The sequence below is a fragment of the Dromaius novaehollandiae genome, chromosome 8, assembly GCF_036370855.1.
Source record: "Dromaius novaehollandiae isolate bDroNov1 chromosome 8, bDroNov1.hap1, whole genome shotgun sequence".
In the NCBI taxonomy this organism is placed as follows: Eukaryota; Metazoa; Chordata; class Aves; order Casuariiformes; family Dromaiidae; genus Dromaius; species Dromaius novaehollandiae.
The window spans coordinates 20,555,825-20,578,759 of NC_088105.1; the positions used below are offsets into that span (position 1 = coordinate 20,555,825).

The window sequence follows — 22,935 nt, forward strand, 5'->3', positions numbered from 1 at the left end:
CACTCAAAAATTATTCCAAAGAAAGTGCACAGAAGACGTGCGACTTCTAGAACGTGATCTACAAGACTGCAAAAGTGTACTGTGCCAAGAGCAAGGTTGTATACAAACGTGTAGGTCACGCAAAACTTTAATCACTTAATATACACACGTTGTTAAAGGTCAGGTTCAGGATATGAAGAAGCGAGATTATAACCATACATATCTTTTGTTGAGACCTCCATACTGACTCAGTGAAACAACAGAAATGGCTAGGAAGGGAGAAAAATAAATTATTTCTTCCAAACACTATTTTCCATAATTTGTCAAAGAAAACAATTATTATCAACCATCCTTGCCTCCTCTTAAGCGCCAGCTGCTTTCCCAAGCTCTCCCAGTTATTTTCTCCCTGCTCAAAAAGGGAAGGCCAAGAAAAAAATCCTGTAAATGTTAAAAATTAAGTTTACTTTCCTAAGACATACTTTTAAAATCAAAAGGAAATTTCTGCAATTTAAACCAATACTTACATCCTACAGTTTCTCTCCAAATGAAAGTGGTTTATTCAGTGTACAATATTAGTGATGTTAAGAAGATATTATCATTGCTGCAATCCTTTAGCATAATTTCTATAACTCGGAAGTACTCAAATGAAGTTACTTTATTTTGAAACATACTCTGTAGGCTAAATTTACTGCTGAATCATACTAGGCTTAGTGAATTTTATTATAATGATTATATATAGAGATATATTTAATAGTATTTCTTTTGTAACTGCATTATAAAAGTGTGTCAATACTTATATCCTAAAACCTAAGTATATACCGAAGTATAGCCATATTTTGTCTCTACAAGTCAACATTATACTTTATGTTCAATGCTTTAATACTCTCTGTTTAAACACCTAGAATTCCTTACTGCTCAGAACAGCTCCAGCTACAACTAAGTATACTGTTCTTCAAAGAAAGAAATGTATATTACATTAAAACAGTGCTTTATTGTAATATTTTAGTTGGTTCTTATAATGGCCTGCACCCTGAAAGTCTTAGTTAGATGATGTCACTGGGAGCCTTACATGAGAATCTGTGAGTTAAAAAAAAGTGTTTCACTTGACTATGAAAGAACACAAAGGGAACGATCAAATGGACCACATCTACAGAACTTTCTGCTATTGTAGAGATGAGGGTGAAAAAGACTATGCAGAGCTTATCAATGCTACATACCTACATGCTGCTCAGGAGAAAAAACTGACAGGAGCAGCAAATACAGCAGCAATGACATATGAACATTGCGTTATCCTATCTCATGCATTGTGCAAGCTAACACATAGTATTGTCCCTATGTGCTTTTAAGGTGAGTGTTTGGGTGTAGCTGCAAACATATGCAATACTTCATACAAGCCACAGTCACTTCTGATTAACTACCATTTGTTGGTGATTTACCAGACTCCATATTCAAACATCTATTCATAGAATGGAAGACATATTACAGAAAAGGGATGTGACTACAGAGATATACAGTCCAAAAGAAATCTGAGGCCTTAAATATTAACAATCAAAATTCATTGTTTCACAGCCACAGAGAAGCTAAATGGTCTTTCTTAGACATATCACCTACCGGAACTACTGAAAACCTGTGTTTGTATGTAATCTGTATCTGTGAATCCAGAATACTTCAAGCACAGTTTAAATACGTTTACAGGCTATTTGTAAGTCCCTGTGGCCAAGAGGATTCACCTACATAGTGGAGTTAATGTAACGCATATATATGCATGTACAGTCCACTTATGAGTGAGCAGCTAGGGTTCAGTGATACAAGTTTAGCTTTAAAGCTAGCAATCCAACAGCACTGCATTAAAAGCAACACAGCTACACTGGCTGGTATAAATTCACTTTGTTGATGCACATTCATTCAAAAAATTCTGACTGGTTAGACTAATTGAGTTTTGGCTAATTTGACAGAAACGTCGTTGCATGTCCATACCTGATTCCCATGAAATTTGCACTGATATGTGATCAAACAATGAACAGATCTGGTATTAATAAACACAGAGCTGAAGCTTCTAAGAACCCCTTAGACCAAGAGGGAGATGCTCACACTAGTGGAAGGTCCCTTGGTCTTCAAAATCAACTCAGCCACTTGGGATCCAGTTCTCTGAAACCACAACCCAGTAGAAAGTTTATTACCAATCTCTGTCAATCTACACAGGATACTCCCAGTACATGATTTTAGTTTCAAGGGCTCAGGTTCACCACTTGTATCAGCTAAAAAGCAACCATCATAGGAACAGGCATAGTTTTCTGGTAGGCATAGAGGTTGTCTAATTTTTCCTACCAATATGTGCACAGCTACTTGAATACGAGAGCATAAAGGAAGCAGAGGAATGAGGGAAGGAAAGATGGGCTCATGGGGTTTCTGGTAATATCAGATCCCCAAGGAATAGCCAATTAACAATACATTTTCCAGAGCATGATCAAAAAAATGTTTGAGATTGTACAGGTTTCCAACAATAAATAACAACACTTCCATTGCACCTTGTCTATTAGCCTCTGAACACGCCTTACAAACAGTAATGAAGTAATCCCTGCAGCTTCTTCTGAGGCAGGGAAGTATAATTATTACTACCTAATTTTACAGATGAAGAGATCAAGTCAGAGAGGGATTAAGTGACTCGACTAAGGTCATACAGAAAGTCTGCTGCCATTCATGGTACGTGTCAGTCCTTGTCAGCACTCAGTGACACTCCCTGAATAGTTCACTCAATCCTTTTCTCTGTGTAGGCCAGCATCCTTAAGATTTCATAAGTATCACCTTCTATCCTAATCTTTACTGAAAGAAGAAACTGCCAGCCTAGGTGGGAGGCAGGCTGAGCATGAATCCCAGTAATGGCTTTCTGATTGTTTCATTTAGGATTCCTGATTATCTCCTGGACTGTATCTTGTTTTCACTTTTGCCAGGAATTCCTCCTAGCAGACTCCTTTGATTTAAAACTACGGAGCTAGGCAGGATAATATTGCACAAATAGACTATACAATAAATACACACAGTAATTATTTTAAAAGATACATCTCCCAATTTCTACTCCTGCACTTAAAAAATCCACCTTCCTTTTCTAGGAATATATATCAGACAGCTCAAAGTTTCACACCATTCATTCTCATCATGTATGTGTATATATATATACATGCACACAGACAAATCACGAATAGCACATTTCCTCTTGTACACGCTGTTACACTACAGATGTAATCCTCAAAGTATATAAGCCTTACAATAAATAACAGCAACAATAATCTTAAAAAATTAAAAGCCACAAGCTAAACTATTTCACTTTTACAGTACCTTTCCAACAGAAATCTCTATCGCATTTTTGTTTGTAAGCATTTATGTGTGCTTCTGCTTTAACTAAAATGATGCATTTCATAAGTTGTTCTTTCATTGTGTGCTCCTATGCTAAAACATATAGTGTACTTAGTTTAGGGGATGTTCAAGTTGAAAAATTTAAGTACATAGCATGTCCCTTTCATCTTCCTCGTAAAGCAGAACTGGAGCTTTGTCTTTTACTTTTAGTTGCTTAAATATTGTCTTAGCCGAGGAAATTTCTTTGCATCTTTCACATTTCACTTGTTCTGTTCCTGAATTTCAACAAACACCCTGACTCTCTTGTATCAAAGCTCTGTTTTGTATGCTTAACAATGGAATATTCTCTTTTTACTGTTTAAAAAGATTTGTTAAATTATACACCTTGAAATTACACAAGACAAAAAGATTCCAATAGCACAAATACCTTTAGTAATCCAATTTACTTTTAACTTGCATTAAGTTAATCTACATTCAACATGCATTTTAGAGAACAGTTTTTCCACAGAACACCAATGTCTTTTCGTAAGGTTTTATCAACATGACAGACGATATATACTGTGAACTACTCTGAAGTCAAAAGATGAGGTCAATAACAAAACAATCACTGTAGATTGTAGAAGACTGGTCAGCCCATGAGAGGTTAGCTGTGCTGGCCAGGGCAGGAGAGAAACGTTATTCTTTCATCTGCATTAAACTGTAAATTGGGAAACTGGATGCAAGCCCATGAGTCAGCAGTTAAACACTGGCCTCATCACATATAGCAAAGGAGTGAGCATGGATACCATTTCCGGATGGGCCACAAAACTGAGCTGTACCTTCTTCGCCGTATCGGGAAAGAGAAAACGCCAGTCATCACATGTGACTTGCACAGAGGACAATGAACACAACACATTTTCTCAGTTTGAACAGAAATGCTGAGATTTAGACATCGCCAAATCGAGACGACGAGGAATGAATCAGGATGTTCAGGACTGAAGCTCAGATTGACAGCTGTTTCTTCACTGCTGGTCATGCGAGACTTCTGGAGGTGAGGGCTGCATCAGTGTGCTGAAATCCCCTTCCCTCCCCTCACCTTCTTCAAATTCAGGTCTTAGACTCTTGCACTCTTTACCAACTGCCTTTACTTAGAAGCATTCCTATACCAGTAATAGCTCAGTTCCTCTATTGTATTAGTAGAAGAGAAGCAGAGCTGCTTTAGTTTTTTATTTTACTGACTCAGTAATCCATCTTTTCAGTTCATGCGCTAGTACTGCTGTTCCAAAACCAGGAGTAGTTATTCTTTTGAGTAGAAAGAGTCATTTTACAAGCAAAAGCATAGGCAGGAGAGCTGGGAGAGCTGCAGTCTACTCCTTGCTCTGTTGCCAGTTTTCTGTGTGACTCTAGCAAGTCATTAATCTCGACACACCTCATCGAGAAAAACGGGATAATGATATTCAACTATTTCATTGGCAGACTTAATGGTTGTGAAATGTGCTGAGCTCCTTGGATGGAAGAAAGGTGCTGTCAGACTACACAGTAAGAGCATGATTATATTTTGTGGGAAGGTTTTAGAAGAGTCACTTTGTAACATCAGTATCACAACTCTGCATTACGCATAGAAGCCTGGCTAATCAAGTGAGTCACTGACCAAGAAGTTTGAGTTTTACTTCAGTTGCACTATCTGCGCACACTGTCCCTCCCACAAAGTTGAGACAAATAGTTAACATCTCATACATCTATGGAAAATAAAACCTTCTCTTGAAAATGACACATCCTTTCTCTAGTCCGAGAATCTAACTCTAAGCATCACCCTACAAAACATTTAGAAACAGGTCTAGTGGCTTTGAACTACAGACTAGGGGCTTTGCTACAGACCAGTATGTCCCACAGTGTGACAGATCAGTCATAGATGATAGCATAGTACAGATAAAAAATTAGTTCCCTGTTATTTTTTCCTCTAATATTATAGATGATGTTAGGTGTTGAACTAATGGATCTGGCATTCACATATTTTTAGATGGGAATGTAGCTACAGATACTGAGCACATTTGTGAAACAATGTCTAATTCATGAAGTTAGTGGGGATTGCAGATGTTTAGCACCTCTAAAAAACATGTTACCTAATGTTAGACACATACGGTGTGCAGTTCGAGCTTTCCAGAGGCTCACCTCTTCCCCGTTTCTCATCCTCTCCCTCCTTCTCATCAGTGTCTCCCATCTTGGGGTGGGTGTTTTTTTTTTTTTCTTTTTTTTAGGTTTACATCCCTTTAATTCAGATGTGGGTGGGCTATCAGATACACTTCTACACTCCTTTTGGCCAACATAACAAGAAAAATGTCATGCCTATCTCCTACAAACTCAACTTACGCTGACAAAATGGCTGGTAATTTATTTTTGGGAAACAACTTGAAACTGATGCTTCTACTTCCATCATTCCAAACATCATTTCATTCGTTATGAGGGATTAACACTGGTTACTTAAATCCTCTGTGATGTTTTAATGCTGGCATAATGTCAGTGAACACATGTTATTTTCCTCTTCAAATTATGAGGTCGCTTGTGGTAAATACATCTGTTTATACACACTGTTGGCAAATATCTGATTCCCCAAAACTGATACCTTTAAAAAAAATCTAGATATGCATAAATTTACTGAGGATATAAACCAACAATCAGTACCTTGACTAATAGGAAATAGTGTGCCACTTTCTCATTTGAAGAAGGAAATCAATCAAGCATTCACTTTCACCAAATGCATGTTACTACACAATGAGGAGCTGGAACAGCGTTATATACTAGAGAACACAGTATACAAAAGAGAGAAAAAGCTATTCTTGTGTCATTGTCTACAGAACACATTCTCAAAAGTAAGACATGGCTCTCATAGGATTACTAAGAATGTTATTACAATCACAGCAGAAAAAAAGTCTTCTAATGGTAGTGGAACCAGAAACTATACATTGGTCCTATCAATCTACTCAATTCACAATGCCTTAGAAATTTTACTGAATTTTCTCTAGGAAATATTATGTCTATAGGAGATTCATATTTCAGAAATAACAGGAGATTCTGAGAGAAATGCAAAGTTGTAGTATCATGCTATCAAATACAGGGCAGTTTGCTAGCTGATTGATTTTTAAGATTCCATTAAACCATTTTGCAGCCTATCCTCAGTGACTTAGAGAGCTGAATAAGGATCCTCTCCCACCTGAGTCACATTTCACAGCTTCATTTTTTAACAACCAGCAGAACCCACATCATGAGATTGGGTCCTTTTGAACTGCTGTATGGTTGCAGAGTGACCGACTCTAAGCTGAGGCAAAAGATACCATTTAAATAGATTTGTGAGTAGCTGCACTTCTGTGTCCCATTAGAAAAAGACTCAATTCAACACAAACAGAACAGCAGACCTGTTACAATACGCAAGTGGCTAGAGCCTATACAGCAGGTCAACAGGTTAGGATATTTGTTCTACAACCAGCATCTTGGGAAGCACACATCAAATAGGTAGGTAGTCAAAGTCTGAAAAGAAGAAAAATTTACCATTTACTATACCAGCTTTCAAAAACATCACCACAAATGAGTGTTGAAGCAGAACAGAGAAGCTGGATCTACAGACAACTTGTGAGAAGAACTAACATACACGGCTTGTGGCAAAAAAGATACAGATGAATTCCCAATAGCTATGGAAAGTCCTCAGGTTCACAAGAAAGGTGGCTCAAAGGGAATTTGTAACATACGACAACTGTCTTTGTTTCCGCTTCTCAGTATCCCTTGACAGCAGCAGAATATCATACTCTGTTACAGGAAGGGTTTAGAACATTAGGTAGATGATAAATGATGAACTATTATATTAAAAATCTAAATTATATGTAGAAATACAGGAAGGGACTGCTCCTAGTCTCTCACTGCTTTCTGCCCATTTCTGTGCTCTCTAAAACTTTTGGGACAAGGATTATTTTAATATTTATGCCTTGTAAAGTGCTCAGTACAAGCTGTCATTTGACAAACCATAGCTGACATGCTAAAGGCAACAGTAGTCAGTCACTGGAAAGCTCCTGGACTAACTGTAGTCCAAATTTTAAAAACAGGATTCACTTATTTTGCAAAGACTGACATAAACTGGATATGACAACTGTGACAAAGCCTATCTAACACCTAGAACAGATCATCTACTAAAGCTGGGGATTGTATAGTGTGTGTTTATACTCTAAAATCCGCAGTTTTAAAATTAAATCAGGTTATGTAAGTTCCAGATATTCACTTTCAGCAAGTGGAACGCACCAACTACACTGTATAAACTGGCATCACTGACATGACTGTACAAATCTACCATTGCCAATAACAACAATACAGACATTTGCAACTGAGAATAAGAGAAGGCAGTGCCTGCCAGCAGGACCTAACACTCATTGCAGAAAAATGTGAGCTTGGCATGACTGAGGTAGGCATTATAAGATGTACAGCTGAGAGTGGATAAACTGGAATGGGCAAGGTGGAGACTATTAAAATCTGGCCTATTTCCTCTACTGGAACACTCAGTGAAGGACTGCACAGGGACAAGAAGATACCATACAGTTGGCATATAAAGAAAATAGTAAAAATAAACCACTCTTCAGAAAAATATTAGGAAGAAGAATGTGTATAACAAGTTTAGGTAAAGAGGGAAAATGTAAAGTGGCATTTAAAACATTTAAGGAAGAAATTACAGATTATTAATTTTCTCCTGAATTTTGCTCTTGATATGTATTCAGATGTATGAGTAGAAAAAAAAAAAAAAAAAAAAAAAGAAATATTGCATAGATTACCCAGATCATTCTCAAACTCCCCTACTGATTCTCTATCTAATTTGAACCATGTGAAATTTTAGAAGATATACCATAGTATGCAGCTACATGAAACTACTGGGCCAACACTGTGGAGCTCTTAAATTGCACACACTCTTGTTCCTTGTTCAGAAGGTAGCAGCATATAATGGTTGAAATGAGAAAGGTAAAAGGGGAGACAGGGAGTTGGGGAAGCCAGAAACCTGCAAGTTCTCCACTGGACTAAGATTGGACTGAGTATCAGAAGTAGAAATTGTAAACACTACGGAATTTCCAGATTAAGATTTCCAAATGTTCAGGCCTGTACCCCAAGCAACCCTGAAGTAAAACTAAAAAAACCTAAGAATACTAACCACCGCCTTCAAATTCAGCTATTGTCCCTTCTGCTCTTGGTATAGCAATGAAAGTCCTTCGAGACCTTGAAGGTCCTTGAAAGTCATAAGCTTCCTATCATTCTTCCAATATAAGCCCCCAGTACAGACAGGCACAGGAGCAAGGCATAGATAACTGATGGTCATAGAAGTCATGGGTGTCAGTCAATGGCATAGCCCACCCTCAGAATGAAATTTGCTCCTTTTTCCTATATCAATATTATAAGTTCAGTAGGTAACTGTGGTAAGTCAATAATTTCAAAGCAAAAGAATTAACTTTCATTATAGTTCATATGTGCAATGTATGGTGTTAATAAGTTTAGAGTAGAAAAAATAACTTTCTTTATAATTCATATTTAGAATAAACTTCAAACGGCAATGCTTATGTGGTTAGCTGCAAGGTACTTAAAGTTTTATCCATTTATAATTTATACCTCAAGAGTGTTCAAGTATCTTCTAATTGTAGACGGCGGCTTTGTTGGAAGGGTGCAACTCAAAGTTCAAGGGCTGACACTGACCTGTGTGGTGATGACTTGGAGCTTTAGGGAACTGGGATGTCTCTGAAATTATCATGATGGCTGGGACACATCATAAGATACTCTGGCCTCTTGGTTAATGTTAACCTCCATCTTCATTCCCTCATTATAGATACACAAGCTAGTTATGGTATACAAGTCGCTCAGAAAGCTGTGGGAGCTTTATGTAAATGGAGAACAGAAAAAAACCCAGAAATCTGGGGTAAATTTCTTTGGAGGAATTCAACTGACAGGCTTTTTCAATTTTATTTGAGCAACACAGTATTGGCAGTTCTCATGATTCAGTAATGAATCCCAAAATTTTGCAAGCTTTTCTTTAGGCTCTGAAGAAAAGTGATTATATAAGAATATAAGCTTTTTTTCCCCACTCTAGTTATGCAAAAAAATCCTGAAAACATCATCAGTATCTTAAAGACTGAGAACAGTGAATATTATTTTTTAAATCTCATGGTTTTGTATGGTTGAATTTGCAGTCCTGGACCTAATCTCAGTGCTTTTACTTTCCTAGCTAAGCAAGGGGAGGACTATCCCCTGCTGCGGAACTCCCTCCTACCAGATATGATATCATGCCAAAATATAATTATTCCTTAGGCTTTGGGCTTAGAATGTTGTCCATGAAATACCTACTGACCTGGAATGCTGCTTGTGGAAATGACAAACTGGACCTAACTTCTTGTAAATAATTATCTTCGATCTTGATTGGGAGAGGCCTTTCTTACAGCTATGTAGCAATTTCTTAGAACTGCTAATATATTTAAGAAATGTTAGTAATAATAAATTACAACAATTTTATTCCGCTTACTGCTAAGACAGGAAGTGTAAGTTCAGATTTATTCAAGAGACAAACTTTTCAGTATGTTCTTATTTTAATCAGAGCCTTTTTGACTCTCTTGTGTATCAGCAATCTCGCAAAATGCAGCTTTTTGGACTTCTGGATAATACAAGAGCTAGATACTTTATGCAGGCCGCAGCACTGCTGAGCTAGACATTTTTCAGCATGTTGATAAGTCTGGAACGGGGTGCAACTGTGAGTGAGTTCAGTATTGCAACATGGGAGTAGGTTTAATCCTCACACTCCTAAAGAAATAATGGTTCAATACCTCCCTGAATTTCCATCTAAGTAAACAGGAGTGGTGAATAACAACTGAGATAGTCCCTGAAATGGGAAAAGAGCAAAAAGATGAGACAGATGAAAACCTATATTTGATAAGTCAGTCTCCAGTACTTAACAGCCACCGTAATCCAGAAACTAAAATGGAAAGTGCAACACTAGCAGGACTCTGATTCCAAATAGCCACAGCTATTTATTTTGATAGAGAATGTAGAGATGTGTAGAAAGAGGAGGGAGTTATCTGCAGAGGGGGTGCTCTGTGTTTCACCATATCCTGTTTTGAACAGTTTCATTAGGCTTACCCTTCAATTAATTTTAGGAACAGATCTTGCAGCACCCTGAGGATACCTACTCTTTCCTGACTGTGCTCCAGAAACTCACACCGAATTGGTGATACTTCTAGACTATAAACTTCAGTTGTTTTTCAATCAAGAAGGCAAACTCTTTACTGCACTCCAGGGTCCTAGATCAAAGCATTAGTCTTGAGTTGGATTCTTGGTTACTTCCCACTTAATTTTTGACTTGATTTTGGAGCATAGCATAAGAAAAAGAAAAAGAAAAAGAAAAAGAAAAAGAAAAAGAAAAAGAAAAAGAAAAAGAAAAAGAAAAAGAAAAAGAAAAAGAAAAAGAAAAAGAAAAAGAAAAAGAAAAAGAAAAAGAAAAAGAAAAAGAAAAAGAAAAAGAAAAAGAAAAAGAAAAAGAAAAAGAAAAAGAAAAAGAAAAAGAAAAAGAAAAAGAAAAAGAAAAAGAAAAAGAAAAAGAAAAAGAAAAAGAAAAAGAAAAAGAAAAAGAAAAAGAAAAAGAAAAAGAAAAAGAAAAAGAAAAAGAAAAAGAAAAAGAAAAAGAAAAAGAAAAAGAAAAAGAAAAAGAAAAAGAAAAAGAAAAAGAAAAAGAAAAAGAAAAAGAAAAAGAAAAAGAAAAAGAAAAAGAAAAAGAAAAAGAAAAAGAAAAAGAAAAAGAAAAAGAAAAAGAAAAAGAAAAAGAGGAAAAAAAAAGAAAGAGAGAGAGAGAGAGAAAGAGAAAACCTCTCAAGAATTTGTTTGCCTAAAACACAGAAAGCAAACAGCTCATTCAAAATTGAATCTCTAAAAATACAGCACAGCATATACTGTAAGGTAGCCTAATATACTTTCAGTTGGCAAGACTGGAAACTATAGAGCAACCTATTGGAAATGTATTGAAAAGGCTAGAAGCAAATGTCTAAGTACAGAATCTACAAATATTTCTTAGAATATTTTTCCTAATAAAACTATTTCTAAAAAAAAAAATTGTAAAAAGTTCGGTAGAGTGTGGAAGAAAACATATAACTGAGCTGAAATTTTAAGTAGGTTTTTTTCTGAGGCTAAATAAAATGAAGTTCCTCAAAAGGAGGCTTGGGAACCAATAACATCACTGTCACCGATAGTACCAGCAATGGTGATTACCCTCCCTACTTGTGAGCATACCAAAGTGATACCTACCGTTATGAAAATAGATTGAAGCAGGCACTCTCCTATCTGCCTATCTAGATGAAGGACCCTGCTGTACTCAGAACTAATGGAACAGGAGAGGTCTGGGTACACTTATACGCAAAGATGACTATTTATTTACATGGCCTGGGAAACAAAAAGTTAGGTGTGGCAGGTTTGGGCAATACCTATTATCACTTCAGCAGCTGGCTTTCTATTCTGAAATCAGTCCTGTGATACTAGTTTATTTCCCAGGGCTTGATTGGGTGGGGTAGCATCATAACCCCATTTTCAACTTTTTATCCGAACTATTTTTGCAGTTCCAAAAGCAGACTCATCCCAAAGCACTTGCAAGTTGTATGATGACCAGAAATGTACTTTAAGAAAATGATGGAGAAGAATACAGAGGGTGGCACTTATCAGTGGCACTACACACAATATGCTGTATTCTGTATTGATAAATTATGAGAATTCTGATGCATACCAGTATCTGACCATGTTTATATGGGTAACTGAAAATAACAATAACCATTTCTGCTCCACTTCTTCATCCTTTTAGGAGCAGAAGAAAAAGTTTGCTGGGTGGCTCTACTACTTCATTTATATAGATGAAGATTTCTGAATAACTTAGAACTAGAGCACCTAATCTTTTCTTGGATGTGAGATACTTTTAACTTTCAGATTAAGGCAGGAGTACATCTCAGCATAGCTAAGATTTGCTACTGCTGACAGTCAATAATTTCCTTACATCCTCAATTTATAAGCTACTTCTAATCTACTCAAAGGAACATCATTGTGCAAGCAATCACATGACCACAATACTAATATGACATGTTTTAAAATCAGTGTACAAAATGGTCAGGGAAGGAAAGACAAATTCTAGCTGTATCTTTACTGAGCTCTCATAAGCCAAATATAGCTCAAACCTATAGACATTTTTTTCTGATTTACAGTAATTATTATTGGGTTGTCTCCTAGAATTTTGGATGCTCAGAATTATTTATGAGATCACAGAATCTGACTCTACTTAACATTTTTAAAAGATGACAACTTGGATGACTGTCTTGCCACTCAGGAGTTGTCAGTCAGTCGGAGTCTAGAGAGTTTTCACAGGTATTCACTGACTGATTCCTAAGCCCTTCCTTTCACTCTGCCTGGCAGTGAGAAGCCATGACAGGATGTGTTTGTGGTGCTTCATCACCAGGATTGTACTGAGTTTTCACTTTCAAAGGCAGAAGAAGTAGGGGAAGTCCCACTCCTTCAACTGCCCAGATTAACACTATAAAGAATACCCGTGCAGCAATTTTGGTTCAGAATTCTCAACATTTCTTTATGGTGCATTTGAAATCTCTCTACTAAAAAGACTTACTTTCTATAGACCATCAATTTCCCAGGGCTGGAACAATGTCTTCCATTTTATTTCAAAATATAAAGCAAGCCTGGAATCTTATCTGAAATAAATTAAAAAGAAAAGTGAGAAATTCAACAACAACAATTTAACTCTCTAGCACAGATTCATTTTGCCTAGAAAGTCCTGTAGTACACTCTACCTGGGACATGATGACATCCTTTATTTAATTATACCTAATATAATAATATGCTTAATAAATATATTTAATGCACCTAATACTGTATTTCTGTTTTTATTCACATTACGTGACAACAGATAACAGTGAACTAATGATTAAAATATCAAAGGATCATAGGTAATTCAGGTAGGAAGGGACCTCAGGAAATCTCTAGTCCAACCTCCTGCTGAAAGCAGGGCCAGAAATCAGGTCAGACAAGGTTGCTCAGAGCTGCGTCTAATCAGGTCTTGAAAACCTCTGAAAATGAAGATTGTGACCTGTCACGCAACCTTTCCAGTGCTTGACTGTAATTTTATCTTTACTTTGGGAGGGCTCAACTTCTTTTCTCAGCTAATATAACACAGTAAATAATGACCTTCTCTCAGAGTCAGCCACTATCTAGAATACATCTCTTTAGAGAGACTCAAAAAAGAAGTGCTTCCCGTTAGACTGGGAGACAGGGAAGAATAGTGAAGAACGACGTAACCTGCGACATTAGCTTGAGGCTATTGTTCTGGGCCAATCCTGTAAGTGTGAAAAAAAAAAAGTTACATTGTATTAGAATACTCTCTCGAGCTGAAACATCAAATAAGTTTTACCCAACTGCAATTAAATGTTACCAGAAACATAGGTTTAATTTACTAGGCCTATAGTGTTAATTTGTGCTTTTCCCTAAATTTTGTTGAAATATAAAATTTTGTTTTGGGGTAAATATTGTATCAAAGTCAGGATGTTACTTAATAAAATGATAGCAGCTGGCATCAAGCACTCCCTATAAGGATCTTCATGATGTTAAGATTATCTCTGTGACCTTAGCTGAAAGTATTATCATCTCTGCTTTGAGTTTTTAATCCAGGTTGATCACAAGTTTTAAAATAACATGCATGTGCAACCGTTTATCTAATACCTACATCTATTATTAATTATGGAATTTAGCTTTTACAGTACAAGCTAGCCTGCCATTTTGCAGTAAAATGCTCAACCTGAGGGCATTTTTGTCTCTTTGTAACACAAAAAATGTGAACCTGCAATCCCATTACTTCCAAAATTCCTGGAAATACTTGAGGCATTGATGGTTGAAATCCCACTGATTTCAGGGAAAATTACTGGGGGAGAAAGGAGACAGAAAATTCTTTCCTCAATTTAGTATAGCTATGTTTTCAGGCACATCTATATTCACTAATCTGCAACTTCGTCTGAGATGAAGTGTGTTAATGTTTACTAACATAATAATTCCCCTACCTTTTCTCTACTAATCCCCAGAACAAAAGCATCTGGCTTCCGTTTACCATTAAAAAGCCTCAGAACAGATCATGTACCATATGTCCTGCAGTGTTGCAAGTGGTTATAGAGCTGGATCTGCCCTGACTACTTGTTACAGATAGCATAGATATCAGATAAAGGACTGGAGTCTAAAGATAAACATTTATACTACTTGAGGCTTCTTAACCTTTCATTTTTTGACCTCTTGGGTTTCTTCAGTCTTTATCAGCTTCCTGCAACACTGCTGACACCTCATTCAGAGAGAACATCGTCCTCCCATGTGAGCTGTCTTTCTGGCTTGCAATGTCAGTACTGAAACCCTTCACGGCCTTCTGGCAAAACTTCTGAACTTGAGTCTGGACTAACAAACTAGGCCTTGGAACATCCCCAAATTCTCCACAATAGATGCCAAACAAAGATAATATAATTGTTACTAGACTCGGGAATCTTTGTTTTCTCAAGTACTTCACTGTCAGGTACTTTGGCTTCCCATTTAGTATTCAAGGTATAGTAGAATGAACGAAATTTTGACAAGGACATCTGATTTCCTAGACAAAATAATAACATGAGCATACACACAACTCCTAGTTCGGTGAGAAGGAGAATCTGTTTTTTGAAGGACTGCAGGAGCGAAGTACACACAAAGATCTGATTCCTTTTGTTGTTTCATTATCACAGAACACTGAATACAAGGAAAGGGGCAAAAAGAGACCCAAGCGTAAGAGAAAAAGCAGAAATGAGCCAAAAGGAGCATAGCGATGAAGACACAGCTCCAAACAGGGGAGGGACAAACATATAAGCAGAGCCTGTTTACAGGGAAGCATGACTCATAGGGAACCTGCCTGGGAAATTGAAGAAAGGAGTTCCTGTTGTATGCAAGCCATTCAGTCTACAATGCATGCTCTATACATTGGAGAAATACAGCTGCCCTTAAGATAACACATTTATCTGAAATAAATAAACCACTTCAAATTAGTAGCATTCCCTTCCATGTACTAGCCATGAAAATGCTTTGATCTCAGAGCTTACTTAATTACAAATACCAAACTTATTAACTATGGCAAAGATCATGGTTTTCTGAAGTGGTCAACTCTTGTCCTTCCATCTAATTGTCCCCTGTGTCCTGCTAGCACCCATAATGTTATGTCTAAGTGTGAGATGATAAACTTTTGGAGGCAGAGACCAAGTATTGTGTCTTTGAAGCTCAATGAATCCTATGTAGGTATAATCAATAATAATTATAGGTATGTAATAGGAAATAGGAAGGTGAGGAAAAGGAAATGGCCAGGATTATAATAATTACTTTGTATTAGGGAAATTATTTCCCTAATACAAAAAGATTTCCCTTTGTATAGGGAAAACTAGTGTGAGAAGCTGACCATTCTAGGAAATAAGATACCTATTTCTTTGAGTTTTCAATAAAGAATTGAAATAACCAAGTTAAAGTCTATCAAGCATCATATTAAACATGTTTTATAACTTAAACATCAACAAACTCTAGAAGTGAAGCTATGTCTTCTTTCTACTTGAGGTACATGTATCCGTGAGGGCTTTGCTGTGGTAATCTCTTTGGAATGCAGCAATTATCAGCTACGTGGCAAACTGGAAGTGTTGCACTCCTCTGCTAATAAATCTCTCCTCCATTTCGCCAGAGGAGAGGGAGGAGGTTGAGGTGACTCTTTAGTGGAGTTGGAGACAACAGTCAGACCCACAGAGTATTCTGCTGGAAGGGCGAAGAAGCACAAGGTGTCGTTAACCTCACAATAGAAGATCTGAAAGCTCTCCATATGGAATATGCAAGAAGTAGCCTAGGTAAAGATCTGAAAAGCCAGTAAACACCAGACAGATACAAGATAATTTGGACAAAACCAGAAATTGAACTCCATGACACTCCTGACCACTGTTCCTACTGAATACAGAACTTTGGCACTCTCGTAAACATTGCTCAATGCTAGCTTGCTAACACAACATACTTTTTTTTTTCATTTTCTGGCAGACTCCTGGTTAAACACTACACACCCAAGTGATAATTACATGCTACTGCTATTTACTGCTTTCCAGTCCATAAAGAAGTCATGCCACAGCTGTGTAATGGTACCAGTAGATGCATATTGGCATATATCAACATAGTGCTAGCATTTCAGAAGTCAAGTTTTACAAATCAAACAATGTTTTCTCTCCTGACTGGTATGTTCCACCACCCTGAAGTGATTCACAGACCAAGAATTCCTGCAGTAATTCAGGAAAATGCGTTACACTATTTGCTATAGCTGCATATTCATACTATTTTTTGTACTGCCTATGCAAAATATACATTTATACTTCCATTATAGGCTTCTATTTTAAAGGGGTCAAAAGATGTCTACATCCACAGTATGAAGTATTAATCAGATACTTTAAATTGTCACTGTGGATAATAGTTTCAAGTATTGATTCAAACAAAGTAATACAACTGGGTAGAAAAAGAGAATAGGAGAGAAGTGAAAAACAGGACAGGAGAAGGGAAAAAGAGAAAATATAAACATTTCTCAAGTTAAAGACCTAATTAAAAGGTTTATAATATCGACTTTTACCATAGAAAAAGTGCTAGCATTTCTTTCCTGCTGCGTAATCCTTACCTTACTTGTTCTTCCTTCTTGCCTACAGACAAGTGTGCAAGAAAAAAAAAATCCACTCATAACTCTGGGGTATGGAAGTAGACATGCAACAAAACAAATATTCTATCACATTATAGATAATAAAAATAGTAATCTTGTGTTCTTCTTAACTGCTTTTTCAAAAGTACAGGGAAAGAAAAGGCATGGTAGTACCTTTGCTACAAAGAAAATAAAGGTTTAACACATAAGGTTCATTTCCTAAAATAACAACTTTTTTTTAAATATAACTAGCTTTGCAAAAATATACATATTTTAATTACTGCATTTCTCCTTAAAAGACCAGAATTTGGCTCAGAAAACACTACAATATTAAAGTGGAACAGAGCTGTTGCCTACAGGAGAGAAGATTCAGATTCATTGTATAAGGAGGAGTCACGCTTACTCATGACAGTGAAAACGTTTGGTTACACCATCATTTGACTAGTACAATACCTACAGCAACTGTTTGCAAATTAGACACAGGATTGCCAAGTCATTTGACAAATGTATCTTGCAAATGCTACTTTGAGTCCTTGGATGTAGTATTAAATTTAGACATAAATCTTAGAGCCATTTCTTCTCAGGCTAATTAGAATAGCACTTCATTACCTTGTTAACAGTGTGAATTGAATTCCCACAGGCTATTCTGAAAATCCCAAGGTAAAAATTATTTTTAAATTAAAGTTTCTGTTCTCTCCAGTTTTATTTTACAAAGACAACAAAGAAATATATGAATGGGCTAAGAAGCCTGCCTTGAAGAGGCTCTGAGAGAAGCCTTAGACAGCTCCTGGAAGAGCAGGTCAGAGGCATCTGACTGATGCCTGGAGGCCTTAGGAAGAGCACTGGACTAACCACACTTTACCAGACGTACCAACGTGGTCCTCAGAGGCCTGGGAAGAGCCTTGGAGCAGTCCTAGAGATGGGCAGACAGACATCAGAAGAAAACAAGACCACCTTTTAATAGCTGTCACAGTAGGTCTGATTATACTTTACAAATTACAAAATTATCTGGAAAATGTAGTGGTCTAACACATCTCCAGAGATTGGAATAACTTGCTTGAAATTGCAGCCCGCTAAAAACACATAAAACCAATGGCTAGCATTTAAAATGGCAGGACAGATGCACTTTGCTTCTTTCAGCTACACATTAGTATTTTTTCTTTTGTTACCGTATTTCACATAAAACGCTCTGAGTCACTTAAATGATTATCATTTCACATCACTCTTTTTATATTCTTCTCTTTCCAAGTCCTTAAGTCTGGCTAGATTCTTCTCCTACTGCTGATATTCTTGTCTAGACTTCTCCATTATCTGTTTTCATTCCTAGAGTATTAGAGTTATTTGTATTTAACAATATCACAACAGAAATCTCAGGCCTACAGATCTTTCCTACTAGGCAAAACCAGTAAGAGCATTCAAAGCAAATTCAGGCAACTAAGCCTAAGCACTACGTGCTTCTCCTGTGTTCTACATCATTGTGTCTTTCCCAGGAAACAATTATGAACTCCTTGATATAAAAGTGCCACTGACGCCTTTTTTATAATACGCTGATAATGGCTGGGACTTCTTGGCACAGAATGACCATATAAGATCTCTGTTTGTGGAGTCACTGTTTCTTAACCCTATAATGTTTTATGGAAAAGCAGATGGAGACTTAAGGGGATTTTATACATTTCCAAATTGCAATTGAATTATTTTCAATTACACTTTCATCATTTTTAGCCTCACTGTTTGCAATTGATTGTCCTATAAAAATGCTGTGTGCAAGCTGAATGCCATTAAAAATATCCACATAACAAAATACTTATACTAGAATAACCATAGTTATTGTGAAAGACTGCCCCTAGAATCATTTTCAGTTTTCATATTCAATTTATTTGTACATAAACACATACTAGGCAAAAACACATAAGCACAATATGTAAGGAGACAGATATACATGTAAGCAATTACAGTGTCATTAGATGAACTGTAAAGGAATATAACAACTGAATTCATAATATGTACCTGTTTTCATATCCTAGTATTTCCCTTTCTTTAGTAGACAGATCCCTGAACTTTAAAAATTACTCATCCGCTTCAAAGAGCTACCACTTTAAAACATCAAACTGTCAAAGATATACTCCTTTCTCCTTCCCTGAAATGGAAATATATAACTGAAACACTTCTTAAATGTTAAACTTGTGATAATTTTTTTCTTTTTTTTTTGACCTGTAGGATGAAGAATAACACAGGACTAGGAACAGAGACTTCAGCCATTAAAATACAGGCAAGTGAGTGTGACTGTGCAGAAGTACACACTTTCACACTTAAAAGGAAGAAATGGAGAACTGAACTGCCCAGTCACATCCCAGTCTTACAGGAAGATGTGGAACTGGCGCCACCTTCTGCTATAAAGCTGGAAATTTAATTTTTCAGCTATGATAAGAAGTTACATTATCATTACACAACACAGCATCCCCAATTTTCTAGAGATGTTCCCCTCCAGTCAGCCCACAGTACTAGTCTCAAGGTTATTACACTTTCATGTCAGACCCTTTCTAACATTGGCCCACAACGTTTAAATCAATCGTCCATAAACATCCACAGAATGTATATAGCAACCTCTCAAAATTCTCCTCTGAACTCTCCTCAGACGTAATGCTACAGAACATTTTGACAACAGTGAGGCTACTAACGACCTCCAATCACTGCTCTTGCTAAAACAGTATTCCCTCCTTACTCTGGTAGTGCCCAGTGTGCTGGCCATGCAGCTGTTAGCCTTACCTTCGCATCTGGAGCCAAACTTGCATTGCGTACTAATAAGCAGAGAGCACACTATGAGTCAAGGCTGTAAGCAGAGTTCCCAGGGACAACAGCTATCCAAACAGATAAAATAATAATAATAAAAAAACCCAGGTCCTGAGTGTACCCCATGTAAGAACAGATCATTTATTTTGCAGCAGCTTCTCCCTTGAGATGCTACTAGCAAGAAAGATGGTAACCTTCCCTTCAGCTTCCCTGAATTTTTAACATGTGATTGTGACCAAAAAACACTGCAAAAATACTTCTTCTTTTATCAAGTAATCCCATTTTAGAGCACTATGCTTTAGAATAACTCTGTACTGTATTTATAATGTCCGTGAATCCCAAGCGACTGCAAATACCTTTGTTCCATTAAAACTGATTAAAAGGCATCATCTTATGTTTCCCATCACTATATAAAATTAGGCTGCAATTTTTTTGTCAAAGCCTGACTCAGAAACACACTGAAGTATGGTATGAACTCTTTAAAAACAAAACAAAATGACAACCAGAGCTCACATGTATACTGAAAAATTTAGCTCCCCCATTTTGTGTACAATACAGTTACATAAAGAATATATCTTACATGTATATTAAGCTATTTGTCTGCCAGGAAGTGCTTGCCTTAAAACATTTTTCTTTTTTTTATTCAATTTATTGCATCCTATCTTTTCCATCCTATCCTATTTGCATCCTATCCTACTTTTATCCTATTTTTCCTCCCCATTTTTTTCCTTTACATTTGATTTTCTCATGTATTTCCAATGAAAAGTGAAGACTTCTGCTGTATATCTGTTTCCAAAGGTCCCTTTTCTGCATGAATTTTTTTTTTGTCTTGGAGAAACGATTTTTTTGACACTGATTTTTCCAGCATGTTCTCAACATATACACCAACAAATGTTTTATGTGGCTACCACAAACCTAGAAGCAACTCAGTCTGGATAAGAAAAAAAAAGTGTTTCATATGCTGGGCTTAAACAAATATGTACCTCCAACCAGATGTGGTCAATGCAGATAGTCTGTATTCAAGCATAAGCTCATAAATATGGAGGCAGCTGTACAATGAGAATTTACCAATTCACTTTGCCTCTTGTCTAGACAGACAGACGTGTCCTCCCTTCCTCTTTTTCTCTTTTCCTCTCCTCTATCCTTTTCTGCCCCCTTGATTTACTCTTATTTCTGCCTCTAATTCACAATTGCTTTCCATTTCCACTCTTCTTCCTCTTTGAAACCAATTAGCATATGTAGAATATTAACAATAGTGTGTTACTAGTAGCACAGCTACAAAACACAGTGGGCCAAAGATCTTCAGATATCACACAAATTTCAAGAGTTTGTATTCAGCCTGTTCATACACTAATTCAGGTAACAGTAAGGCTGATGGGTCAAAATACAGAAGGTCTCTGTAGTCTTGGATGTTGCTCTGACTTGTCCATGATGTATCTAAATGGCAGAGCAGATCCTTCAGGAACTTGGAGCCTAGATCATCCAAGTCAGGACCATTGCCAGGCTGCAGAGCAATTCTCTTCCCTCCTTTATGGACAGCTTTCATTCTCACTGAGAAAAGACACCGTAAGGAGAATGCAGTCTTCTTCTGAAATTGCTTTGGGGCATTGCCATGGTATATAGCTAGGCACAGAGAAGGGAAGCACTCCTGGGTCTCGGAAATTATATATAGCTTACATGACTTAACAATTTTCCCATCTGTAAAACACAGTCAGTGATAGCTACCTTCATTTCTATAGTACTTTGAGATTATTATACAGGGTGAACAGTCATGTGTGGATGAAACGTTGTAGACAGCACACATACACAGCAAAGAGATAAAAGATTTTTAAAGAAAAGGATTCCTAAAGGCATACGCATTGCACAATGAAACAAACACATCAAAGACAACGGGACTGTGCAAGTGCCTACCAAAACTCAAGAGACTGCAGCAGCATAGATGGCTAATAGTGTCACCTCACTAATAACAAAAATCCCTGTTTATCTCTTTCCATATTGCTCTCCTACTGATTTTCCTGCCACCAACTGCTGGCAAGCTTGCATACTTTTTCTGCTTTGGAATTTGACTGTGTGCAACAGTGATTACCGAAATAAGCAGCACAGAAGCTGCCGCTTCTTCAGTGTTGTTGTACACATGGCTAAAGCTTTGAAAGCAACATTTTCTTTTAACATTTTAAATAGACACTTGCTCCCCTTAAAAGAGAAAACTCCGGTTCTAACACAACTGCACTTCCCTGCAGGACTCAGGACTAAGAAGCTCCAGTTCTGGCTTAGTGAGCATCTTCAGTGAAGTACCTCAATCCCACTGGCTCCGAGTAACTCTCAGGGTTGAGCTCTCCACCACCACTACCACATTAAAACAACAGCCTAGTAAGTTCCAAAGTTTGCGTAACAAACCAAATATTCATCAGCAAGCCCACCTCCTTCTCCTTACAATTTAAAGGCACATTAAAAAAAACATTTACCGTCAAGCAGGGAAACTTTCACCTGGTTTCCTCACAGATTTGGAGCTCAATTACAACAAAATGCTCCTTAGCCTGAAAGGTGCCGCACCCAGACACTGCAGAACGCTGTTGTTGTTGTTAAACAACTACTTACACTGCTTTATGACAGATTTCTACCGATGGCTTGGTTCACTGCAGTCAGTGAGCGTTACCGCTCAGACCGCTGCACCTGCACCCCAGGAGAGGTATCAGGCCACCCCGGGCACGGCAGGAGGACACGCGGCATCTGCCTACCCGGGGACGCTCACGCAGGGAGATAGCCCGAATCACCTTCTTGAAGGGGACTAATGCAGATAAACACGACAGCTGCAGTACATTTCAGCCCGGGCTGAAAGCTACTTCGAGCACTATTTAGGATTATCCACCTTTCTATCGCCCACGTAGAGCTGCTCCTCCGCAGGCGGTCACTCAGGCGCAGGCCTCGCCCCGCGGCGGGATCCGCCCTGTGTCCCCCGCGGCGACCAGCGGCCGGACCGGGCCACCGGGCCCCGGGCCGCCCCAGCGCCCCCGGCCCGCTCCCGCCGCCTGGCCCGCGGGAGCCTCATCTCCCGCACGCACAGCTGGGCT

At 37.6% G+C, this 22,935-nt stretch overlaps 1 long non-coding RNA gene across 2 annotated transcripts; it reads right to left on the reverse strand.

The window, feature by feature from the left end:
• Nucleotides 1–3,742: 3,742 nt before the first annotated feature.
• Nucleotides 3,743–22,727, reverse strand: LOC135329035 (uncharacterized). 2 transcript variants are annotated; one of them, XR_010390186.1, is made up of 4 exons: nt 17,057–22,727; nt 13,663–13,700; nt 12,977–13,058; nt 3,743–6,837 (listed from the first exon to the last, which is right to left on the reverse strand). It is a non-coding gene; the product is annotated as an uncharacterized LOC135329035 (long non-coding RNA). The 2 variants fall into 2 exon arrangements; XR_010390185.1 differs by having other exon boundaries at nt 13,552–13,700.
• Nucleotides 22,728–22,935: the final 208 nt, after the last annotated feature.